This window comes from Magnolia sinica, chromosome 11 (assembly GCF_029962835.1).
Source record: "Magnolia sinica isolate HGM2019 chromosome 11, MsV1, whole genome shotgun sequence".
Lineage (NCBI taxonomy): Eukaryota > Viridiplantae > Streptophyta > Magnoliopsida > Magnoliales > Magnoliaceae > Magnolia > Magnolia sinica.
In genome coordinates this window covers 81,091,014-81,117,429 of record NC_080583.1, presented here as the reverse complement: position 1 = coordinate 81,117,429, position 26,416 = coordinate 81,091,014, and the positions used below count along the sequence as shown (strand labels likewise).

Here is a 26,416-nt window from a genome sequence, read left to right as displayed (position 1 = left end):
TCATGGTCCGTTCGTTCTGGCTGAAGACGTTAAACTTAGCGCTCATGGGAGGCAACCCAGCCTTTTGCTTTATTGTATTGCTTTTTATTTCATTCATTTTCAATTTTCTTAGTTAGTTACTTCAATGTTTGTGGGTAACATTACTGCAAACCCTCACGAGACTACAACTCGTCCACTAGGGGTAACCTAGGGGTTTAAAGGCTTGTTGCATGCGCTAAATGCAATCGAGAGCACCTGCGAAAGTGGTATAGGTAGGATCTTCTTTTGTTTTTCTTTTTGTTATTTTTGCTTATGTTGATTTCTCTCTTGTGCTAACTCGCTTTTACGTTGAAATTTTTCACAAATTTTGAGAAAGCTTCTTGATTCTCCATCCAGGTATTATCTTTTCATCACTCCTCTTTTATTCTCGTTGTTCCATGTGCATTGCTTGTTTATTTCTTTTACATCGAGGACAATGTAGATTTTAGGTTGGGGGTGGGAGATTAGGTTACCTAATCAGTATTTTCTTGGTCTTGAGCAACATTTGTGAAAATTTTAAAATTTTTTTCTGAATTTCTATTGAATTCAAAGTGATTTTGAAGGATAGTTGTGATTTTACCATTATAAGATACATGATGTTGGTAACTTATGACTCTTGGATTCGGCCATCTGCTTGATTTCACAGTCAATTTTGAATTGTTAATCCATGATTAGACGTTGTAAACATTGATTGAGTCATGATTTCACATATCACATCTCGCTTACACATTAAGTTTTCGGTTCGATAACTGAATGATTAACTTGGTAAAAAGAAGAATTAAAAGGCTAAGTCACAAAATCTTTACCATAGGTTTGCTCCCTATAGGTATAGCTTTGATTCTCCATAGTTGACTTATAAAAAAGTTAGGCGACAAGTTTTCGCCATAGGTTTGCTCCCTATAGGCGAGGATTTGAGTTCCTTGGTGTACTGTTCATAAAGAAAATCAAAGGCTAGTTGAATGGAAAGTTAATCTAAAATGCCAGTATTGGTTTCAAGCTTGGTTGTCACGAATTACTAACGATATCATAAAAATTGACAATTGATTGTAAGTCGAGATTACACTTTACACTCATGGAACTCAATGTTTAGGAATGTTATAATTAATGGATTAATATGTTGAACTTGATTATGAAGTTTACTGAGAGCTTGATTCCAAGAGAAAAATTCCACACACCAATCATGAATCTTAGAATTTTCACATCTCAGCTATCTGTTCACAAGTCACTTGAGTTTATAGGAATCATCTTTTATTTCTAAAATTATTTTTCGCATACTTTGCTCGGGACTAGCAAAATGCTGGTTGGGGGTTGTGATCAGGGTCAAATATTGCATATCAGACCCCAGTAATTACCAGATTTTATGTATTTTATAATGATTAATGGAGTATTTTAATTGTATTTTTATTACAGGATAAAGTCAGGAGCGTTAATTGAAAATTGATGTTAAAGGCATGGATTTCATGATCCAAAGTCTCCAGAGCACGGGGTGGACTCCAGAGAACCAATAATGAAGATTTTACACGTCTGGGATCTGAGGAAAGCAAGCCAAAGGGGCCCGAAAAGGGTCCAGAATGCAAGATCACATGGTTCCCACTATCCGATCAGTTCGAAACTTCATACATGAGATGAGGGCCGTAAATTAACCGTACATATTAAATTTCAGCCATTGAAGATCGCGGGAAGTGGTCCAACGGACAGATCAGCCCATTAATCTTCACCTTGGGGCCCACCTGATATTTGGAACTGCCTCAAACTTGGAGCTGATGGTTGAAAATAGATGACAAATAGGATGGACGGATTGGATTTCTCGTAAACATCACGGTGAGCCCTGTGTAAGAGATGTGTACACAGTGCACAGGTGCATCGGCTGCGCACCAAACGGACGAGCGTCGGTCAGCAGCGCTGACCCGACTTCGTCTTTGGAAAACGGAAGTTTCCGTTTCCAGCGTCCGCGGAACCGACCGCTGTCATCGGTTGTGGGGCCCACCTAGTGTCCAAATGGACAATCCGAACCGTCCATCCGCTTCCCGGGGCCGATATCATCATCGCCTAGATGTCCGTTTGGTTCCATGCATGTGTACGGACGTTGATCGCTGAAAAAACGCAAAACGGACGGTGAGTTCAAAACTCCGTGGGCTGCACCAAATTCACCCCAAAACCAGTCAATTCCGACTGATTTTTCGAGCTGAAACCAATGGACGACGTGGATTCCTGTGACAAGTCCAGGAATGGGCCGGAAGTTGGTTTCGCGTCCGTGTAACGGACGACCGCTGGCCGTTTTTGCGAAGGATTGTGGGCCCCGTATGTCACCCGTACGGCCGATCCGAGCCGTCCATCGTGTAGAGGGCTTCGAGATCTTCAAAACTATGCTGATATTCCACTCCCATAGGGACACACATGTGCGGTACAGAGGCCACAAAAGGGCTACCTGGCGACGTTCAAAACTGATTTTTTTGTATTTTCTTCTCTGGGCCGCGATAATGAACCTTCAAAACCACCCATTCTTGACTGAAATTTCGTTCTGAATCCAATGGATGGGGTGGATTTTCCAGAAAACACCTCTGTGGGGCCCACCGATCACGGCTGCGAAAAATTACACTTCGAGTCCTTCTACGACTCCGCCACCGATTCCAACCATCCAGCAGCTATAAAGGGGGAGTTTTGGACGTGGGAAAGGCATTCAGAACCAGGGGATTCCAGATCTGGAGCAAGGAAGAGAAGAAAGAGAAGAAAGAGAAGAAAGAAGAGAGAGATCGATTGGTTTGGTGTTTAATTTTTATGAATTTTATTTAATATTTTTCATGAATTTTATGGGTCACTAATCTATCATGGGCTGCGATGATGCCCATAATTTGATTATCTCTTGTATTGGTTGATTTACTTTGAATTTCAATTAATTTGTTTCTTTCTTTAAGTGGGCTTTATGGGTTTAAATTCTATACTTCTCCATCTATGAACTTGATTAAAGTATATATATGGATGTTGTTTGGATGCTTATTATAGGTACTTGTGTCTGATCAAGAACAAGTTTCCTATAGAGGAAGAAACATGGTGCTTTAATGAATGTACATTCCATGTACCCGACCAAGGATATGGGATATGTCATTCATGGCATTGCTTAAAGGAATTAGACAGTTTGTATGCCCGATTAAGGACACAGATTGTGCTTTCTCTATTTAAGTGGTATCAATCTAGATCAAGGTGAATCAACAGACAAAACAAGGGTTAGGATAATTAGGGGTGGATTCGAAAGTCCTAGTGCCTTCTCTCTGATTGAATTTTCTTCCCTGTTCTTAACTAATTATTTTTTTTTTTCATAAAATTGTGCTTAGTAATTCATTCCATTATTTGTTGGATTAGTTAAGGAGAATCGTAGATTTGAATTGTGACGACCAGTCCTCGTGGGAACGATCTCGTAATACGTACCGTATCTACATCCGATTCGTATACTTGCGAGTTTAAAAATCATTTAAATCATGTTGGTTTAAATAAAACATCAAGTTTTGGCGCCTTGCCGGGACTGTTTTGTTCCAATTGGATTTAGGATTCTCTCTTATCATAATTCATAGTCTTAGGTTTTTACTAACTTTAGGTTAAATTTTTTTAGAAACTAACCTATTTCTTGTTTTGTAGGGACCTGACATAAACTACTAATTTGGTAATCTCTTTCCAAATTTTCTATTTTTTTCTAATTTCTATTTTTAGAATTAAGGTTTTATTTTTTTAGAAAGTTTCTATTTCTAGGCTATTTTATTTTATTTTTTTATTTCCTATTTTCTAATTCTAGATTCTGATTCTTCTTTCAAGTAACTTTCTATTTTCTAGTTTAGGTTTTATTATTAGAAGAGTTTTTAGGTTTTATTTTTTAGAAAGTTTCTCTCTTATTTTCTAATTTCCTATTTTTTAGAAATTTTCCCTTTTTAGAAACTAACTTAGCTTTTATTTCTAAGATTAGAAACTTTTTTTTTTTTTTTTTTAGAAATTAACCGTTGCTTAGGATTTTTCTAGCATTATTTTAGTAAATTTAATTTATTTTTGTTTTCTTTTTGTTTATAGGAATTAAGGAAGGAAGCTGCTAAATAACATTGTCTTCAAAAGGAGGAGCTCTTCTTCAGACATCAATCATCTCCTTTTCTGGGTTCTTTCTTTGCATCTTAGTTTAGTTTTCTTTCTTACATTGCAATAATATAGTTTATGCTAGGACGTAGATCTCTGAATATAGAACTAGCACCGTTTGATCCCGAGATTGAAAGAACAATTCGTGAAAGATTGAGAAATAATTTTGTTGAAATGGCGAATGAGACTTGAAGTTAAAGCTCTCAAAGATTATTCAGCTTCTGTCCAATTTAATGCGCCTTCATGCATAGTGTTGCCAACCACTACGGCAACACACTTTGAACTTAAACCCGGAGTCATACAATTGTTGCCATCCTTTTATGGATTGGACAAAGAGGACCCATATCATCATGTGAAAGAATTCTTAAACATTTGCTCCACCTTTAAGTTCCAAAACTTCTCAGACGATTCGATCCGCCTACGCTGTTTCCTTTTTCTTTGAAGGATAAGGCGAAAGCATGGTTGAATTCTCTAGAAGTTGGATCTATCACTACATGGGACCAACTGTCTAAGAAGTTCTTAAACAAGTTCTTCCCCGTTCACAAAACCAATGCCCTCCGTAGAGAAATCACTAACTTCACACAAAAAGAGGGCGAGCACTTTCATGAATGTTGGGAAAGATGGAAGGACTTGCTTCTTAAATGTCCTCACCATGGTTTTGAGAAGTGGCAACAAGTTCAATACTTCTATGACGGTCTGACACCACAGAACCGTCGCATGGTTGATGCCACCAGTGGAGGGTCATTCATGACCAAAAGTGATGTCGAAGCGTGGAACTTCTTTGAAACTTTGTGCGAAAATTCCCAGCAATGGGATTATTCAAATAGAGGTGATAGAAGTCCCCAACAACAAAAGAGAGGTGGTATATATGAGATAGGAGTCATACCAGAGCTAAGTGCCAAGCTTGATAACCTGACAAAGAAAGTTGATGCTCTGGTATTGAATAATGGACCACCACAAACAGCTCAAGTCGAGGCATATGCCACATGTTCCAGTCCTGCCCATCCTATGCAGTCTTGTCCATCTGGTGCAGCATTCCCAGAACTTCTCTCTGAACAAGTTCATGCTATGAACACTTTTCAAAAATCTGGGAATGATCCTTACTCGAACACATACAACCCAGGGTGGGCTAGACATCCAAATTTCTCTTGGGCAAAAGGACCACAACAAGGAGGACCATCTGGAAATCCTCCCATGCAACCGCACCTCCAAGTTGGCAGTCAACAACCTCAACAGTTTCCACAATATCAACAACTGCCTACACAATCAAGGAAACCATCTCTTGAGGATACACTCCATCTTTTCATGCAGAGTTCTCTCCAATTCCAAAAAGACACCCAACAAACCTTACTGGCCAACCAGCAAAGCTTACATGCAAATGCACAATCCATTGCCAAGCTGGAAGTACAAATGGGTCAACTAACTGCCACATTGAGTGAGAGAGAGAAGGGCAAGTTCCCTAGCCAACCTGAGGCTAATCCAAAGGGACAGTATGAGATTGGCTCTAATTCCAACCAAGGGCAATATCATGAACAGGCCAAATCGATCACTACCCTTAGGTCAGGCAAGCAGATTGATAACAGAATAGAGATGCCTGGGGATGAATCAAATTCTAAAACAGAAGATCAAGATAAAGCAGAGAGTCATACCAATGCATCCAAAGTCCAAAAGCTCTCTGACTCTCCAAGAGCCACTAATGTGCCACCTTATGTGCCCAAAGCACCCTTTCCTCAACGTCTGGCACCAATAAAGAAAAGAAATAACTTTGATGAAATCTTGGATGTGTTTCAAAAAGTGCAAGTCAACATCCCGTTGCTTGACGCTATCAAGCAAGTCCCTGCTTACGCTAAGTTTCTTAAAGATTTATGCACTCAAAAGCGTAAGCAGAATGTTCATAAGAAAGTCTTCCTTGCAGAGCAGCTCAGCTCCATGATTCAACATAACACCCCTCCTAAATTTAGGGATCCAGGAGCTCCCACCATTTCTTGCGGCATAGGAGATCATAAGATCGGGAAGGCATTACTTGATTTAGGGGCGAGTGTCAATTTGTTACCATATTCGGTTTATGAGCAGCTAGGACTTGGTGAGTTGAAACCGACTAAGGTAACATTACAACTAGCTGATAGATCTGTCAAGGTGCCCCGGGGTATTATTGAAGATGTGTTAATCCAGGTTGATAAATTTTATTTTCCAGTGGATTTCATAGTTATAGATACTCAGCCTGTCCAGAATCTTCAGTTAGATTCCAGTCATTTTGGGTCGTCCATTTTTGGCCACATCTAATGCTATTATCAATTGCAGGAATGGAGTTATGAAATTGTCCTTTGGTAACATGAATATTAAACTCAATGTTTTTAATGCAGGACAACAACCCTCAGATTTGGATGACATATTTGAAGTGGACATGATCGAGAGCCTTGTGCAGGACTCCTTCCGTACATCTTTTGAAGATCCTCTAGAGACCTGCTTAGCACAATCGGGCATGGATTTTGACATTGATAGTCCCATCCATGAAGTCAATGCATTGCTCGACTCTACTCCTATATTGGAGACTGAAAAATGGAGAGCGAAAGTGGAACCTCTTCATCCCTCTGAGATTCTTCCTGACAGCACAGTTTGTAACTCTGAGAAGACAAAGGCGAGCAGGCTGCTTAATGTTCTCAGAGCATATAAGGCAGCAATTGAACGGAAGATAATGGAAATACAGGGAGTATGCCCCACGATATGTATGGATCATGCTGTGGAAATGTCGCGTGAAATGCAAAGGAAGCGTGATCCTAACATGGAAGAAGTTGTTCGAGCAGAAGTCCTTAAATTATTTGACGACAGTGTCAGTTACCTCATTTCAGATGGCACAGTTCATGAGAACTCACATCACTTGTCTGGGATTGGTTAATCAAGATGTTGAGGTAATTTCTTTGGCGGACCCTGGTTATAAAGATTATTTCATTCATGGTCCGTTCTTGTCTGGCTGAAGACGTTAAACTTAGCGCTCATGGGAGGCAACCCAGCCTTTTGCTTTATTGTATTGCTTTTTATTTCATTCATTTTCAATTTTCTTAGTTAGTTACTTCAATGTTTGTGGGTAACATTACTGCAAACCCTCACGAGACTACAACTCGTCCACTAGGGGTAACCTAGTGGTTTAAAGGCTTGTTGCATGCGCTAAATGCAATCGAGAGCACTGCGAAAGTGGTATAGGTAGGATCTTCTTTTGTTTTTCTTTTTGTTATTTTTGCTTATGTTGATTTCTCTCTTGTGCTAACTCGCTTTTACGTTGAAATTTTTCACAAATTTTGAGAAAGCTTCTTGATTCTCCATCCAGGTATTATCTTTTCATCACTCCTCTTTTATTCTCGTTGTTCCATGTGCATTGCTTGTTTATTTCTTTTACATCGAGGACAATGTAGATTTTAGGTTGGGGGTGGGAGATTAGGTTACCTAATCAGTATTTTCTTGGTCTTGAGCAAAATTTGTGAAAATTTTAAAATTTTTTCTGAATTTCTATTGAATTCAAAGTGATTTTGAAGGATAGTTGTGATTTTACCATTATAAGATACATGATGTTGGTAACTTATGACTCTTGGATTCGGCCATCTGCTTGATTTCACAGTCAATTTTGAATTGTTAATCCATGATTAGACGTTGTAAACATTGATTGAGTCATGATTTCACATATCACATCTCGCTTGCACATTAAGTTTTGGTTCGATAACTCTGAATGATTAACTTGGTAAAAAGAAGAATTAAAAGGCTAAGTCACATAATCTTTACCATAGGTTTGCTCCCTATAGGTATAGATTTGATTCTCCATAGTTGACTTATAAAAAATGAGGCGACAAGTTTTCGCCATAGGTTTGCTCCCTATAGGCGAGGATTTGAGTTCCTTGGTGTACTGTTCATAAAGAAAATCAAAGGCTAGTTGAATGGAAAGTTAATCTAAAATGCCAGTATTGGTTTCAAGCTTGGTTGTCACGAATTACTAACGATATCATGAAAATTGACAATTGATTGTAAGTCGAGATTACACTTTACACTCATGGAACTCAATGTTTAGGAATGTTATAATTAATGGATTAATATGTTGAACTTGATTATGAAGTTTACTGAGAGCTTGATTCCAAGAGAAAAATTCCACACACCAATCATGAATCTTAGAATTTTCACATCTCAGCTATCTGTTCACAAGTCACTTGAGTTTATAGGAATCATCTTTTATTTCTAAAATTATTTTTCGCATACTTTGCTCGGGACTAGCAAAATGCTGGTTGGGGGTTGTGATCAGGGTCAAATATTGCATATCAGACCCCAGTAATTACCAGATTTTATGTATATGATAATGCTTAATGGAGTATTTTAATTGTATTTTTATTACAGGATAAAGTCAGGAGCGTTAATTGAAAATTGTGGTTAATGGCATGGATTTCATGATCCAAAGTCTCCAGAGCACGGGATGGACTCCAGAGAACCAATATTGGTGCCTGAGATCTGAGGAAAGCAAGCCAAAGGGGCCCGAAAAGGGTCCATAATGCAAGATCACATGGTTCCCACTATCCGATCAGTTCGAAACTTCATACATGAGATGAGGGCCGTAAATTAACCGTACATATTAAATTTCAGCCATTGAAGATCGCGGGAAGTGGTCCAACGGACAGATCAGCCCATTAATCTTCACCTTGGGGCCCACCTGATATTTGGAACTGCCTCAAACTTGGAGCTGATGGTTGAAAATAGATGACAAATAGGATGGACGGATTGGATTTCTCGTAAACATCACGGTGAGCCCTGTGTAAGAGATGTGTACACAGTGCACAGGTGCATCGGCTGCGCACCAAACGGACGAGCGTCGGTCAGCAGCGCTGACCCGACTTCGTCTTTGGAAAACGGAAGTTTCCGTTTCCAGCGTCCGCGGAACCGACCGCTGTCATCGGTTGTGGGGCCCACCTAGTGTCCAAATGGACAATCCGAACCGTCCATCCGCTTCCTGGGGCCGATATCATCATCGCCTAGATGTCCGTTTGGTTCCATGCATGTGTACGGACGTTGATCGCTGAAAAAACGCAAAACGGACGGTGAGTTCAAAACTCCGTGGGCTGCACCAAATTCACCCCAAAACCAGTCAATTCCTACTAATTTTTCGAGCTGAAACCAATGGACGACGTGGATTCCTGTGAAAAGTCCAGGAATGGGTCCCACCATTGCCACGGACGTGGTTTCGCGTCCGCGTAACGGACGACCGCTGGCCGTTTTTGCGAAGGATTGTGGGCCCCGTACGTCACCCGTACGGCCGATCCGAGCCGTCCATCGTGTAGAGGGCTTCGAGATCTTCAAAACTATGCTGATATTCCACTCCCATGGGGACACACATGTGCGGTACAGAGGCCACAAAAGGGCTACCTGGCGACGTTCAAAACTGATTTTTTTGTATTTTCTTCTCTGGGCCGCGATAATGAACCTTCAAAACCACCCATTCTTGACTGAAATTTCGTTCTGAATCCAATGGATGGGGTGGATTTTCCAGAAAACACCTCTGTGGGGCCCACCGATCACGGCTGCGAAAAATTACACTTCGAGTCCTTCTACGACTCCGCCACCGATTCCAACCATCCAGCAGCTATAAAGGGGGAGTTTTGGACGTGGGAAAGGCATTCAGAACCAGGGGATTCCAGATCTGGAGCAAGGAAGAGAAGAAAGAGAAGAAAGAGAAGAAAGAAGAGAGAGATCGATTGGTTTGGTGTTTAATTTTTATGAATTTTATTTAATATTTTTCATGAATTTTATGGGTCACTAATCTCTCAGCTAGGGCTGAGATGAAGCCCCTAATTTGATTAGCTCTTGTATTGGTTGATTTACTTTGAATTTCAATTAATTTGTTTCTTTCTTTAAGTGGGCTTTATGGGTTTAAATTCTATACTTCTCCATCTATGAACTTGATTAAAGTATATATATGGATGTTGTTTGGATGCTTATTATAGGTACTTGTGTCTGATCAAGAACAAGTTTCCTATAGAGGAAGAAACAGGGTGCTTTAATGAATGTACATTCCATGTACCCGACCAAGGATATGGGATATGTCATTCATGGCATTGCTTAAAGGAATTAGACAGTTTGTATGCCCGATTAAGGACACAGATTGTGCTTTCTCTATTTAAGTGGTATCAATCTAGATCAAGGTGAATCAACAGACAAAACAAGGGTTAGGATAATTAGGGGTGGATTCGAAAGTCCTAGTGCCCTCTCTCTGATTGAATTTTCTTCCCTGTTCTTAATTAATTATTTTTCATAAAATTGTGCTTAGTAATTCATTCCATTATTTGTTGGATTAGTTAAGGAGAATCATAGATTTGAATTGTGACGACCAGTCCTCGTGGGAACGATCTCGTAATACGTACCGTATCTACATCTGATTCGTATACTTGCGAGTTTAAAAATCATTTAAATCGTGTTGGTTTAAATAAAACATCAAGTTTTTGGCGACGTTGCCGGGGACTGTTTTGTTCCAATTGGATTTAGGATTCTCTCTTATCATAATTCATAGTCTTAGGTTTTTTACTAACTCTAGGTTAAATTTTTTTTGAAACTAACCTATTTCCTGTTTTGTAGGGACCTGACATAAACTACTAATTTGGTAATCTCTGTCCAAATTTTCTATTTTTTTTCTAATTTCTATTTTTAGAATTAAGGTTTTATTTTTTTTAGAAAGTTTCTATCTCTAGGCTATTTTATTTTTTTTTATTTTTTTATTTTTTTATTTCCTATTTTCTAATTCTAGATTCTGATTCTTCTTTCAAGTAACTTTCTATTTTCTAGTTTAGGTTTTATTATTAGAAGAGTTTTTAGGTTTTATTTTTTTAGAAAGTTTCTCTCTTATTTTCTAATTTCCTATTTTTTAGAAATTTTCCCTTTTTAGAAACTAACTTAGCTTTTATTTCTAAGATTACAAACTTTTTTTTTTTTTTTTTTAGAAATTAACCGTTGCTTAGGATTTTTTCTAGCATTATTTTAGTAAATTTAATTTATTTTTGTTTTCTTTTTGTTTATAGGAATTAAGGAAGGAAGCTGCTAAATAACATTGTCTTCAAAAGGAGGAGCTCTTCTTCAGACATCAATCATCTCCTTTTCTGGGTTCTTTCTTCCCATTCTCATTTACATAATTTTAACTTGTTTTAGAATCTCACAGTTTATGCTAGGACGTAGATCTCTGGATTTAGAACTAGCACCGTTTGATCCTGAGATTGAAAGAACAATTCGTGAAAGATTGAGAAATAATTTTGTTGAAATGGCGAATGAGACTGAAGTTAAAGCTCTCAAAGATTATTCAGCTCCTGTCCAATTTAATGCGCCTTCATGCATAGTGTTGCCAACCACTACGGCAGCACACTTTGAACTTAAACCTGGAGTCATACAATTGTTGCCATCCTTTTATGGATTGGACAAAGAGGACCCATATCATCATGTGAAAGAATTCTTAAACATTTGCTCCACCTTTAAGTTCCAAAACTTCTCAGACGATTCGATCCGCCTACGCCTGTTTCCTTTTTCTTTGAAGGATAAGGCGAAAGCATGGTTGAATTCTCTAGAAGTTGGATCTATCACTACATGGGACCAACTGTCTAAGAAGTTCTTAAACAAGTTCTTCCCCGTTCACAAAACCAATGCCCTCCGTAGAGAAATCACTAACTTCACACAAAAAGAGGGCGAGCACTTTCATGAATGTTGGGAAAGATGGAAGGACTTGCTTCTTAAATGTCCTCACCATGGTTTTGAGAAGTGGCAACAAGTTCAATACTTCTATGACGGTCTGACACCACATAACCGTCGCATGGTTGATGCCACCAGTGGAGGGTCATTCATGACCAAAAGTGATGTCGAAGCGTGGAACTTCTTTGAAACTTTGTGCGAAAATTCCCAACAGCAATGGGATTATTCAAATAGAGGTGATAGAAGTCCCCAACAACAAAAGAGAGGTGGTATATATGAGATAGGAGTCATACCAGAGCTAAGTGCCAAGCTTGATAACCTGACAAAGAAAGTTGATGCTCTGGTATTGAATAATGGACCACCACAAACAGCTCAAGTCGAGGCATATGCCACATGTTCTAGTCCTGCCCATCCTATGCAGTCTTGTCCATCTGGTGCAGCATTCTCAGAACTTCTCTCTGAACAAGTTCATGCTATGAACACTTTTCAAAAATCTGGGAATGATCCTTACTCGAACACATACAACCCAGGGTGGGCTAGACATCCAAATTTCTCTTGGGCAAAAGGACCACAACAAGGAGGACCATCTGGAAATCCTCCCATGCAACCGCACCTCCAAGTTGGCAATCAACAACCTCAACAGTTTCCACAATATCAACAACTGCCTACACAATCAAGGAAACCATCTCTTGAGGATACACTCCATCTTTTCATGCAGAGTTTTCTCCAATTCCAAAAAGACACCCAACAAACCTTACTGGCCAACCAGCAAAGCTTACATGCAAATGCACAATCCATTGCCAAGCTGGAAGTACAAATGGGTCAACTAGCTGCCACATTGAGTGAGAGAGAGAAGGGCAAGTTCCCTAGCCAACCTGAGGCTAATCCAAAGGGACAGTATGAGATTGGCTCTAATTCCAACCAAGGGCAATATCATGAACAGGCCAAATCGATCACTACCCTTAGGTCAGGCAAGCAGATTGATAACAGAATAGAGATGCCTGGGGATGAATCAAATTCTAAAACAGAAGATCAAGATAAAGCAGCAAGCCATACCAATGCATCCAAAGTCCAAAAGCTCTCTGACTCTCCAAGAGCCACTAATGTGCCACCTTATATGCCCAAAGCACCCTTTCCTCAACGTCTGGCACCAATAAAGAAAAGAAATAACTTTGATGAAATCTTGGATGTGTTTCAAAAAGTGCAAGTCAACATCCCGTTGCTTGACGCTATCAAGCAAGTCCATGCTAACGCAAAGTTTCATAAAGAAATAAGCACTCAAAAGCGTAACCATAATGTTCATAAGAAAGTCTTCCTTGCAGAGCAGCTCAGCTCCATGATTCAACATAACACCCCTCCTAAATTTAGGGATCCAGGAGCTCCCACCATTTCTTGCGGCATAGGAGATCATAAGATCGGGAAGGCATTACTTGATTTAGGGGCGAGTGTCAATTTGTTACCATATTCGGTTTATGAGCAACTAGGACTTGGTGAGTTGAAACCGACTAAGGTAACATTACAACTAGCTGATAGATCTATCAAGGTGCCCCGGGGTATTATTGAAGATGTGTTAATCCAGGTTGATAAATTTTATTTTCCAGTGGATTTCATAGTTATAGATACTCAGCCTGTCCAGAATCTTCATAGTCAGATCCCAGTCATTTTGGGTCGTCCATTTTTGGCCACATCTAATGCTATTATCAATTGCAGGAATGGAGTTATGAAATTGTCCTTTGGTAACATGAATATTAAACTCAATGTTTTTAATGCAGGACAACAACCCTCAGATTTGGATGACATATTTGAAGTGGACATGATCGAGAGCCTTGTGCAGGACTCCTTCCGTACATCTTTTGAAGATCCTCTAGAGACCTGCTTAGCACAATCGGGCATGGATTTTGACATTGATAGTCCCATCCATGAAGTCAATGCATTGCTCGACTCTACTCCTATATTGGAGACTGAAAAATGGAGAGCGAAAGTGGAACCTCTTCATCCCTCTGAGACTCTTCCTGACAGCACAGTTTGTAACTCTGAGAAGACAAAGGCGAGCAGGCTGCTTAATGTTCTTAGAGCATATAAGGCAGCAATTGAACGGAAGATAATGGAAATACAGGGAGTATGCCCCACGATATGTATGGATCATGCTGTGGAAATGTCGCGTGAAATGCAAAGGAAGCGTGATCCTAACATGGAAGAAGTTGTTCGAGCAGAAGTCCTTAAATTATTTGACGACAGTGTCAGTTGCCTTATTTCAGATGGCACAGTTCATGAGAACTCACATCACTTATGGGATTGGTTAATCAAGATGTTGAGGTAATTTCTTTGGCGGACCACTGGTTATAAAGATTATTTCATTCATGGTCCGTTCTTGTCTGGCTCGAAGACGTTAAACTTAGCGCTCATGGGAGGCAACCCACCTTTTGCTTTATTGTATTGCTTTTTATTTCATTCATTTTCAATTTTCTTAGTTAGTTACTTCAATGTTTGTGGGTAACATTACTGCAAACCCTCACGAGACTACAACTCGTCCACTAGGGGTAACCTAGGGGTTTAAAGGCTTGTTGCATGCGCTAAATGCAATCGAGAGCACCTGCGAAAGTGGTATAGGTAGGATCTTCTTTTGTTTTTCTTTTTGTTATTTTTGCTTATGTTGATTTCTCTCTTGTGCTAACTCGCTTTTACGTTGAAATTTTTCACAAATTTTGAGAAAGCTTCTTGATTCTCCATCCAGGTATTATCTTTTCATCACTCCTCTTTTATTCTCGTTGTTCCATGTGCATTGCTTGTTTATTTCTTTTACATCGAGGACAATGTAGATTTTAGGTTGGGGGTGGGAGATTAGGTTACCTAATCAGTATTTTCTTGGTCTTGAGGAAAATTTGTGAAAATTTTAAAATTTTTTCTGAATTTCTATTGAATTCAAAGTGATTTTGAAGGATAGTTGTGATTTTACCATTATAAGATACATGATGTTGGTAACTTATGACTCTTGGATTCGGCCATCTGCTTGATTTCACAGTCAATTTTGAATTGTTAATCCATGATTAGACGTTGTAAACATTGATTGAGTCATGATTTCACATATCACATCTCGCTTGCACATTAAGTTTTGGTTCGATAACTGAATGATTAACTTGGTAAAAAGAAGAATTAAAAGGCTAAGTCACATAATCTTTACCATAGGTTTGCTCCCTATAGGTATAGATTTGATTCTCCATAGTTGACTTATAAAAAATGAGGCGACAAGTTTTCGCCATAGGTTTGCTCCCTATAGGCGAGGATTTGAGTTCCTTGGTGTACTGTTCATAAAGAAAATCAAAGGCTAGTTGAATGGAAAGTTAATCTAAAATGCCAGTATTGGTTTCAAGCTTGGTTGTCACGAATTACTAACGATATCATGAAAATTGACAATTGATTGTAAGTCGAGATTACACTTTACACTCATGGAACTCAATGTTTAGGAATGTTATAATTAATGGATTAATATGTTGAACTTGATTATGAAGTTTACTGAGAGCTTGATTCCAAGAGAAAAATTCCACACACCAATCATGAATCTTAGAATTTTCACATCTCAGCTATCTGTTCACAAGTCACTTGAGTTTATAGGAATCATCTTTTATTTCTAAAATTATTTTTCGCATACTTTGCTCGGGACTAGCAAAATGCTGGTTGGGGGTTGTGATCAGGGTCAAATATTGCATATCAGACCCCAGTAATTACCAGATTTTATGTATATGATAATGCTTAATGGAGTATTTTAATTGTATTTTTATTACAGGATAAAGTCAGGAGCGTTAATTGAAAATTGGTGTTAAAGGCATGGATTTCATGATCCAAAGTCTCCAGAGCACGGGGTGGACTCCAGAGAACCAATAATGAAGATTTTACACGTCTGGGATCTGAGGAAAGCAAGCCAAAGGGGCCCGAAAAGGGTCCAGAATGCAAGATCACATGGTTCCCACTATCCGATCAGTTCGAAACTTCATACATGAGATGAGGGCCGTAAATTAACCGTACATATTAAATTTCAGCCATTGAAGATCGCGGGAAGTGGTCCAACGGACAGATCAGCCCATTAATCTTCACCTTGGGGCCCACCTGATATTTGGAACTGCCTCAAACTTGGAGCTGATGGTTGAAAATAGATGACAAATAGGATGGACGGATTGGATTTCTCGTAAACATCACGGTGAGCCCTGTGTAAGAGATGTGTACACAGTGCACAGGTGCATCGGCTGCGCACCAAACGGACGAGCGTCGGTCAGCAGCGCTGACCCGACTTCGTCTTTGGAAAACGGAAGTTTCCGTTTCCAGCGTCCGCGGAACCGACCGCTGTCATCGGTTGTGGGGCCCACCTAGTGTCCAAATGGACAATCCGAACCGTCCATCCGCTTCCTGGGGCCGATATCATCATCGCCTAGATGTCCGTTTGGTTCCATGCATGTGTACGGACGTTGATCGCTGAAAAAACGCAAAACGGACGGTGAGTTCAAAACTCCGTGGGCTGCACCAAATTCACCCCAAAACCAGTCAATTCCTACTGATTTTTCGAGCTGAAACCAATGGACGACGTGGATTCCTGTGAAAAGTCCAGTAATGGGCCCCACCATCATCGCAGCATCGGTTTGGCGTCCGCGTAGCGTCTTCCGCTGGCCGTTTTTGCGAAGGATTGTGGGCCCCGTACGTCACCCGTACGGCCGATCCGAGCCGTCCATCGTGTAGAGGGCTTCGAGATCTTCAAAACTATGCTGATATTCCACTCCCATGGGGACACACATGTGCGGTACAGAGGCCACAAAAGGGCTACCTGGCGACGTTCAAAACTGATTTTTTTTGTATTTTCTTCTCTGGGCCGCGATAATGAACCTTCAAAACCACCCATTCTTGACTGAAATTTCGTTCTGAATCCAATGGATGGGGTGGATTTTCCAGAAAACACCTCTGTGGGGCCCACCGATCACGGCTGCGAAAAATTACACTTCGAGTCCTTCTACGACTCCGCCACCGATTCCAACCATCCAGCAGCTATAAAGGGGGAGTTTTGGACGTGGGAAAGGCATTCAGAACCAGGGGATTCCAGATCTGGAGCAAGGAAGAGAAGAAAGAGAAGAAAGAGAAGAAAGAAGAGAGAGATCGATTGGTTTGGTGTTTAATTTTTATGAATTTTATTTAATATTTTTCATGGATTTTATGGGTCACTAATCTCTCAGCTAGGGCTGAGATGAAGCCCCTAATTTGATTAGCTCTTGTATTGGTTGATTTACTTTGAATTTCAATTAATTTGTTTCTTTCTTTAAGTGGGCTTTATGGGTTTAAATTCTATACTTCTCCATCTATGAACTTGATTAAAGTATATATATGGATGTTGTTTGGATGCTTATTATAGGTACTTGTGTCTGATCAAGAACAAGTTTCCTATAGAGGAAGAAACAAGGTGCTTTAATGAATGTACATTCCATGTACCCGACCAAGGATATGGGATATGTCATTCATGGCATTGCTTAAAGGAATTAGACAGTTTGTATGCCCGATTAAGGACACAGATTGTGCTTTCTCTATTTAAGTGGTATCAATCTAGATCAAGGTGAATCAACAGACAAAACAAGGGTTAGGATAATTAGGGGTGGATTCGAAAGTCCTAGTGCCCTCTCTCTGATTGAATTTTCTTCCCTGTTCTTAATTAATTATTTTTCATAAAATTGTGCTTAGTAATTCATTCCATTATTTGTTGGATTAGTTAAGGAGAATCATAGATTTGAATTGTGACGACCAGTCCTCGTGGGAACGATCTCGTAATACGTACCGTATCTACATCTGATTCGTATACTTGCGAGTTTAAAAATCATTTAAATCATGTTGGTTTAAATAAAACATCAAGTTTTTGGCGCCGTTGCCGGGGACTGTTTTGTTCCAATTGGATTTAGGATTCTCTCTTATCATAATTCATAGTCTTAGGTTTTTTACTAACTCTAGGTTAAATTTTTTTGAAACTAACCTATTTCCTGTTTTGTAGGGACCTGACATAAACTACTAATTTGGTAATCTCTTTCCAAATTTTCTATTTTTTTTCTAATTTCTATTTTTAGAATTAAGGTTTTATTTTTTTTAGAAAGTTTCTATCTCTAGGCTATTTTATTTTTTTTTATTTCCTATTTTCTAATTCTAGATTCTGATTCTTCTTTCAAGTAACTTTCTATTTTCTAGTTTAGGTTTTATTATTAGAAGAGTTTTTAGGTTTTATTTTTTTAGAAAGTTTCTCTCTTATTTTCTAATTTCCTATTTTTTAGAAATTTTCCCTTTTTAGAAACTAACTTAGCTTTTATTTCTAAGATTACAAACTTTTTTTTTTTTTTTTTTTAAGAAATTAACCGTTGCTTAGGATTTTTCTAGCATTATTTTAGGAATTTCAATTTATTTATTTATTTTATTATGTCTACAGGAATTGTGGAAGGAAGCTGCTAAATAACATTGTCTTCAAAAGGAGGAGCTCTTCTTCAGACATCAATCATCTCCTTTTCTGGGTTCTTTCTTCCCATTCTCATTTACATAATTTTAACTTGTTTTAGAATCTCACAGTTTATGCTAGGACGTAGATCTCTGGATTTAGAACTAGCACCGTTTGATCCTGAGATTGAAAGAACAATTCGTGAAAGATTGAGAAATAATTTTGTTGAAATGGCGAATGAGACTGAAGTTAAAGCTCTCAAAGATTATTCAGCTCCTGTCCAATTTAATGCGCCTTCATGCATAGTGTTGCCAACCACTACGGCAGCACACTTTGAACTTAAACCTGGAGTCATACAATTGTTGCCATCCTTTTATGGATTGGACAAAGAGGACCCATATCATCATGTGAAAGAATTCTTAAACATTTGCTCCACCTTTAAGTTCCAAAACTTCTCAGACGATTCGATCCGCCTACGCCTGTTTCCTTTTTCTTTGAAGGATAAGGCGAAAGCATGGTTGAATTCTCTAGAAGTTGGATCTATCACTACATGGGACCAACTGTCTAAGAAGTTCTTAAACAAGTTCTTCCCCGTTCACAAAACCAATGCCCTCCGTAGAGAAATCACTAACTTCACACAAAAAGAGGGCGAGCACTTTCATGAATGTTGGGAAAGATGGAAGGACTTGCTTCTTAAATGTCCTCACCATGGTTTTGAGAAGTGGCAACAAGTTCAATACTTCTATGACGGTCTGACACCACAGAACCGTCGCATGGTTGATGCCACCAGTGGAGGGTCATTCATGACCAAAAGTGATGTCGAAGCGTGGAACTTCTTTGAAACTTTGTGCGAAAATTCCCAACAGCAATGGGATTATTCAAATAGAGGTGATAGAAGTCCCCAACAACAAAAGAGAGGTGGTATATATGAGATAGGAGTCATACCAGAGCTAAGTGCCAAGCTTGATAACCTGACAAAGAAAGTTGATGCTCTGGTATTGAATAATGGACCACCACAAACAGCTCAAGTCGAGGCATATGCCACATGTTCTAGTCCTGCCCATCCTATGCAGTCTTGTCCATCTGGTGCAGCATTCCCAGAACTTCTCTCTGAACAAGTTCATGCTATGAACACTTTTCAAAAATCTGGGAATGATCCTTACTCGAACACATACAACCCAGGGTGGGCTAGACATCCAAATTTCTCTTGGGCAAAAGGACCACAACAAGGAGGACCATCCGAAATCCTCCCATGCAACCGCACCTCCAAGTTGGCAATCAACAACCTCAACGGTTTCCACAATATCAACAACTGGCCTACACAATCAAGGAAACCATCTCTTGAGGATACACTCCATCTTTTCATGCGAGTTCTCTCCAATTCCAAAAAGACACCCAACAAACCTTATTGGCCACCAGGAAAGCTTACATGCAAATGCACAATCCATTGCCAAGTGGAAGTACAAATGGGTCAACTAACGCCACATTGAGTGAGAGAGAGAAGGGCAAGTTCCCTAGCCAACCTGAGGCTAATCCAAAGGGACAGTATGAGATTGGCTCTAATTCCAACCAAGGGCAATATCATGAACAGGCCAAATCGATCACTACCCTTAGGTCAGGCAAGCAGATTGATAACAGAATAGAGATGCCTGGGGATGAATCAAATTCTAAAACAGAAGATCAAGATAAAGCAGAGAGTCATACCAATGCATCCAAAGTCCAAAAGCTCTCTGACTCTCCAAGAGCCACTAATGTGCCACCTTATGTGCCCAAAGCACCCTTTCCTCAACGTCTGGCACCAATAAAGAAAAGAAATAACTTTGATGAAATCTTGGATGTGTTTCAAAAAGTGCAAGTCAACATCCCGTTGCTTGACGCTATCAAGCAAGTCCCTGCTTACGCTAAGTTTCTTAAAGATTTATGCACTCAAAAGCGTAAGCAGAATGTTCATAAGAAAGTCTTCCTTGCAGAGCAGCTCAGCTCCATGATTCAACATAACACCCCTCCTAAATTTAGGGATCCAGGAGCTCCCACCATTTCTTGCGGCATAGGAGATCATAAGATCGGGAAGGCATTACTTGATTTAGGGGCGAGTGTCAATTTGTTACCATATTCGGTCTATGAGCAGCTAGGACTTGGTGAGTTGAAACCGACTAAGGTAACATTACAACTAGCCGATAGATCTGTCAAGGTGCCCCGGGGTATTATTGAAGATGTGTTAATCCAGGTTGATAAATTTTATTTTCCAGTGGATTTCATAGTTATAGATACTCAGCCTGTCCAGAATCTTCATAGTCAGATCCCAGTCATTTTGGGTCGTCCATTTTTGGCCACATCTAATGCTATTATCAATTGCAGGAATGGAGTTATGAAATTGTCCTTTGGTAACATGAATATTAAACTCAATGTTTTTAATGCAGAACAACAACCCTCCGATTTGGATGACATATTTGAAGTGGACATGATCGAGAGCCTTGTGCAGGGACTCCTTCCGTACATCTTTTGAAGATCCTCTGGAGACCTGCTTAGCACAATCGGGCATGGATTTTGACATTGATAGTCCCATCCATGAAGTCAATGCATTGCTCGACTCTACTCCTATATTGAAGACTGAAAAATGGAGAGCGAAAGTGGAACCTCTTCATCCCTCTGAGACTCTTCCCGACAGCACAGTTTGTAACTCTGAGAAGACAAAGGCGAGCAGTCTGCTTAATGTTCTTAGAGCATATAAGGCAGAATTGAACGGAAGATAATGGAAATACAGGGAGTATGCCCCACGATATGTATGGATCATGCTGTGGAAATGTCGCGTGAAATGCAAAGGAAGCGTGATCCTAACATGGAAGAAGTTGTTCGAGCAGAAGTCCTTAAATTATTTGACGACAGTGTCAGTTACCTCATTTCAGATGGCACAGTTCATGAGAACTCACATCACTTGTCTGGGATTGGTTAATCAAGATGTTGAGGTAATTTCTTTGGCGGACCCTGGTTATAAAGATTATTTCATTCATGGTCCGTTCTTGTCTGGCTGAAGACGTTAAACTTAGCGCTCATGGGAGGCAACCCAGCCTTTTGCTTTATTGTATTGCTTTTTATTTCATTCATTTTCAATTTTCTTAGTTAGTTACTTCAATGTTTGTGGGTAACATTACTGCAAACCCTCACGAGACTACAACTCGTCCACTAGGGGTAACCTAGGGGTTTAAAGGCTTGTTGCATGCGCTAAATGCAATCGAGAGCACCTGCGAAAGTGGTATAGGTAGGATCTTCTTTTGTTTTTCTTTTTGTTATTTTTGCTTATGTTGATTTCTCTCTTGTGCTAACTCGCTTTTACGTTGAAATTTTTCACAAATTTTGAGAAAGCTTCTTGATTCTCCATCCAGGTATTATCTTTTCATCACTCCTCTTTTATTCTCGTTGTTCCATGTGCATTGCTTGTTTATTTCTTTTACATCGAGGACAATGTAGATTTTAGGTTGGGGGTGGGAGATTAGGTTACCTAATCAGTATTTTCTTGGTCTTGAGCAAAATTTGTGAAAATTTTAAAATTTTTTCTGAATTTCTATTGAATTCAAAGTGATTTTGAAGGATAGTTGTGATTTTACCATTATAAGATACATGATGTTGGTAACTTATGACTCTTGGATTCGGCCATCTGCTTGATTTCACAGTCAATTTTGAATTGTTAATCCATGATTAGACGTTGTAAACATTGATTGAGTCATGATTTCACATATCACATCTCGCTTACACATTAAGTTTTCGGTTCGATAACTGAATGATTAACTTGGTAAAAAGAAGAATTAAAAGGCTAAGTCACAAAATCTTTACCATAGGTTTGCTCCCTATAGGTATAGCTTTGATTCTCCATAGTTGACTTATAAAAAAGTTGGGCGACAAGTTTTCGCCATAGGTTTGCTCCCTATAGGCGAGGATTTGAGTTCCTTGGTGTACTGTTCATAAAGAAAATCAAAGGCTAGTTGAATGGAAAGTTAATCTAAAATGCCAGTATTGGTTTCAAGCTTGGTTGTCACGAATTACTAACGATATCATGAAAATTGACAATTGATTGTAAGTCGAGATTACACTTTACACTCATGGAACTCAATGTTTAGGAATGTTATAATTAATGGATTAATATGTTGAACTTGATTATGAAGTTTACTGAGAGCTTGATTCCAAGAGAAAAATTCCACACACCAATCATGAATCTTAGAATTTTCACATCTCAGCTATCTGTTCACAAGTCACTTGAGTTTATAGGAATCATCTTTTATTTCTAAAATTATTTTTCGCATACTTTGCTCGGGACTAGCAAAATGCTGGTTGGGGGTTGTGATCAGGGTCAAATATTGCATATCAGACCCCAGTAATTACCAGATTTTATGTATATGATAATGCTTAATGGAGTATTTTAATTGTATTTTTATTACAGGATAAAGTCAGGAGCGTTAATTGAAAATTGGTGTTAAAGGCATGGATTTCATGATCCAAAGTCTCCAGAGCACGGGGTGGACTCCAGAGAACCAATAATCATGCCTGAGATCTGAGGAAAGCAAGCCAAAGGGGCCCGAAAAGGGTCCAGAATGCAAGATCACATGGTTCCCACTATCCGATCAGTTCGAAACTTCATACATGAGATGAGGGCCGTAAATTAACCGTACATATTAAATTTCAGCCATTGAAGATCGCGGGAAGTGGTCCAACGGACAGATCAGCCCATTAATCTTCACCTTGGGGCCCACCTGATATTTGGAACTGCCTCAAACTTGGAGCTGATGGTTGAAAATAGATGACAAATAGGATGGACGGATTGGATTTCTCGTAAACATCACGGTGAGCCCTGTGTAAGAGATGTGTACACAGTGCACAGGTGCATCGGCTGCGCACCAAACGGACGAGCGTCGGTCAGCAGCGCTGACCCGACTTCGTCTTTGGAAAACGGAAGTTTCCGTTTCCAGCGTCCGCGGAACCGACCGCTGTCATCGGTTGTGGGGCCCACCTAGTGTCCAAATGGACAATCCGAACCGTCCATCCGCTTCCTGGGGCCGATATCATCATCGCCTAGATGTCCGTTTGGTTCCATGCATGTGTACGGACGTTGATCGCTGAAAAACGCAACACGGACGGTGAGTTCAAAACTCTGTGGGCCACCGCAACTCTAACTCGAAATTGGGCATTCCTAGCCGTTTTTTCATCCTCCATCCAATGGACGGCGTGGATTCCTGTGAAAAGTCCAGGAATGGGCCCCACCATCATCGCAGCGTCGGTTTGGCGTCCGCGTAGCGTCTTCCGCTGGCCGTTTTTGCGAAGGATTGTGGGCCCCGTACGTCACCCGTACGGCCGATCCGAGCCGTCCATCGTGTAGAGGGCTTCGAGATCTTCAAAACTATGCTGATATTCCACTCCCATGGGGACACACATGTGCGGTACAGAGGCCACAAAAGGGCTACCTGGCGACGTTCAAAACTGATTTTTTTGTATTTTCTTCTCTGGGCCGCGATAATGAACCTTCAAAACCACCCATTCTTGACTGAAATTTCGTTCTGAATCCAATGGATGGGGTGGATTTTCCAGAAAACACCTCTGTGGGGCCCACCGATCACGGCTGCGAAAAATTACACTTCGAGTCCTTCTACGACTCCGCCACCGATTCCAACCATCCAGCAGCTATAAAGGGGGAGTTTTGGACGTGGGAAAGGCATTCAGAACCAGGGGATTCCAGATCTGGAGCAAGGAAGAGAAGAAAGAGAAGAAAGAGAAGAAAGAAGAGAGAGATCGATTGGTTTGGTGTTTAATTTTTATGAATTTTATTTAATATTTTTCATGAATTTTATGGGTCACTAATCTCTCATGGGCTGAGATGAAGCCCTAATTTGATTAGCTCTTGTATTGGTTGATTTACTTTGAATTTCAATTAATTTGTTTCTTTCTTTAAGTGGGCTTTATGGGTTTAAATTCTATACTTCTCCATCTATGAACTTGATTAAAGTATATATATGGATGTTGTTTGGATGCTTATTATAGGTACTTGTGTCTGATCAAGAACAAGTTTCCTATAGAGGAAGAAACAGGGTGCTTTAATGAATGTACATTCCATGTACCCAACCAAGGATATGGGATATGTCATTCATGGCATTGCTTAAAGGAATTAGACAGTCTGTATGCCCGATTAAGGACACAGATTGTGCTTTCTCTATTTAAGTGGTATCAATCTAGATCAAGGTGAATCAACAGACAAAACAAGGGTTAGGATAATTAGGGGTGGATTCGAAAGTCCTAGTGCCCTCTCTCTGATTGAATTTTCTTCCCTGTTCTTAATTAATTATTTTTCATAAAATTGTGCTTAGTAATTCATTCCATTATTTGTTGGATTAGTTAAGGAGAATCATAGATATGGATTGTGACGACCTGTCCTCGTGGGAACGATCTCGTAATACGTACCGTATCTACATCCGATTCGTATACTTGCGAGTTTAAAAATCATTTAAATCATGTTGGTTTAAATAAAACATCATTATTCCCCTGAGGAAGATGGTGCCCGACCTCACCACATTCATCCCTATGTCAATTGGTATTAGAGCGATGACTCCCCTCGGACTAATGAGAAATAATGAAGGTATGGACCAAATTTTTGTGGACGGTGATTTAGGAATTTATTATCTTTTAGAAAGAATTGAAGCTTTCCATCGAAAGAGTCAGTTGACTATGCAAAGGCTGCAGGCAACCCTTGATCGTATTGCGAATGTTCTAATTCCGCCCTAAGCCCAAGGCGGTGCTTAACTACCTGTGGTCGATTACGACACAACCCCGATTTTCGCAAAGCATCACCCAATGATGGTATATCGCAAGCCACCACTTTGATCGTGAGGAAGCCGTTGTACATGTCAAATATAGAAATAGATTTACAACGGTACAACATCTTTCAAACGAGGTGCACTGTAAGCCAAAAAGTTTGTAATGTTATTATCATTGATGTTATGAGCTATGAGAATTTCGTGTCAAAAATAATGGTAGAAAAGCTACAACTAAAAACAGAAAGGCACCCATATCCGTACACAATTAAATGGATTAATGAGGTCAACAAAACAAATGTAACCGAACAATGTCATGTATCATTTTCTATTGGTAAATATTATAAAGACAAAGTAATGTGTGATGTAGTTAACATGGAAGCTTGTCACATGTTACTTAGTCGACCATGATAATATAATATTGATGTCATGCATAGAGGGCAAGATAACGTATTTATATTTATTAGAGAAGGAAAAATGATTATTCTCATCCCTATAGGAACGAAGAATCAACCCAAGACTTCTAAAGTGGAGGGACAGTCTCTCCTAACCGAATATGATTTTGTTAAACAATTTGAGGAAATAGGAAACGTAGACGCATTAGTTGAAAAAGAAAAATATATGGAGCCTGTAAACATCCAAGGAAATTTAAAACCAATGTTTCAAGAGTTTAAGGCGATTGTGTTCAATGAACTCCTTTATAAATTACCTCTCATACGAGATAAACAAAACCACATTAATCTTGTCTCAGGGACAAGTCTGCCTAATTGCTCGCATTATCAGAAAGAATTCAAGATCTTACAGGCGCAAGTGAATGAACTTATCCATACTAGTCAAGTTAAGGAGAGCATAAGTACATATATTGTGTCAGCTTAAAAGCGTCATGCAAAGTATAAAGAAAAGGCTGATAAACATCGATGCCAGAAATTATTTGAGTATCATGAGGAAAGTCCCTTGAGTAAATTGGGAACAAGTTTTTTCCAAGTGGAGGGGTGTGATGTAGGACATGGCATCGATACATTCCTAGCATAGTTGGACCAAAATAATGCAAATCGCGAATTAACCATAACTTTTGATTCGAGTATCATTACAAGGCGCACATGATCGAGTATCATGAACCGAAGCAGGACGAGAACTCGAAAATGAGTTCTTTTGAAATAGAGGGGACTAATGTAGAGCGGGTCGCAGATACTTCAATGTCCAAGATAAACCAAAGAAGGCCCAATCGGAGGCGAAAGTTATCCGGACTGTTAAAACCTTACAATAGGCATAGCTTACAAACCGAAATGAGTTACTCAATGTACCATATAATTTTGGGGTAGGAGAAGCTACTTTA

At 39.6% G+C, this 26,416-nt stretch overlaps 3 non-coding genes across 3 annotated transcripts; all 3 read right to left on the bottom strand.

Moving 5' to 3' along the window:
* Positions 1-4,686: 4,686 nt before the first annotated feature.
* LOC131219638 (small nucleolar RNA R71) lies at positions 4,687-4,793 on the bottom strand. Its single transcript, XR_009158286.1, has one exon. It is a non-coding gene; the product is annotated as a small nucleolar RNA R71 (small nucleolar RNA).
* A 6,998-nt stretch (positions 4,794-11,791) lies between these two features.
* Positions 11,792-11,898, bottom strand: LOC131219637 (small nucleolar RNA R71). The gene has a single exon (XR_009158285.1). It is a non-coding gene; the product is annotated as a small nucleolar RNA R71 (small nucleolar RNA).
* A 6,996-nt stretch (positions 11,899-18,894) lies between these two features.
* On the bottom strand, positions 18,895-19,001 carry LOC131219636 (small nucleolar RNA R71). The gene has a single exon (XR_009158284.1). It is a non-coding gene; the product is annotated as a small nucleolar RNA R71 (small nucleolar RNA).
* Positions 19,002-26,416: the final 7,415 nt, after the last annotated feature.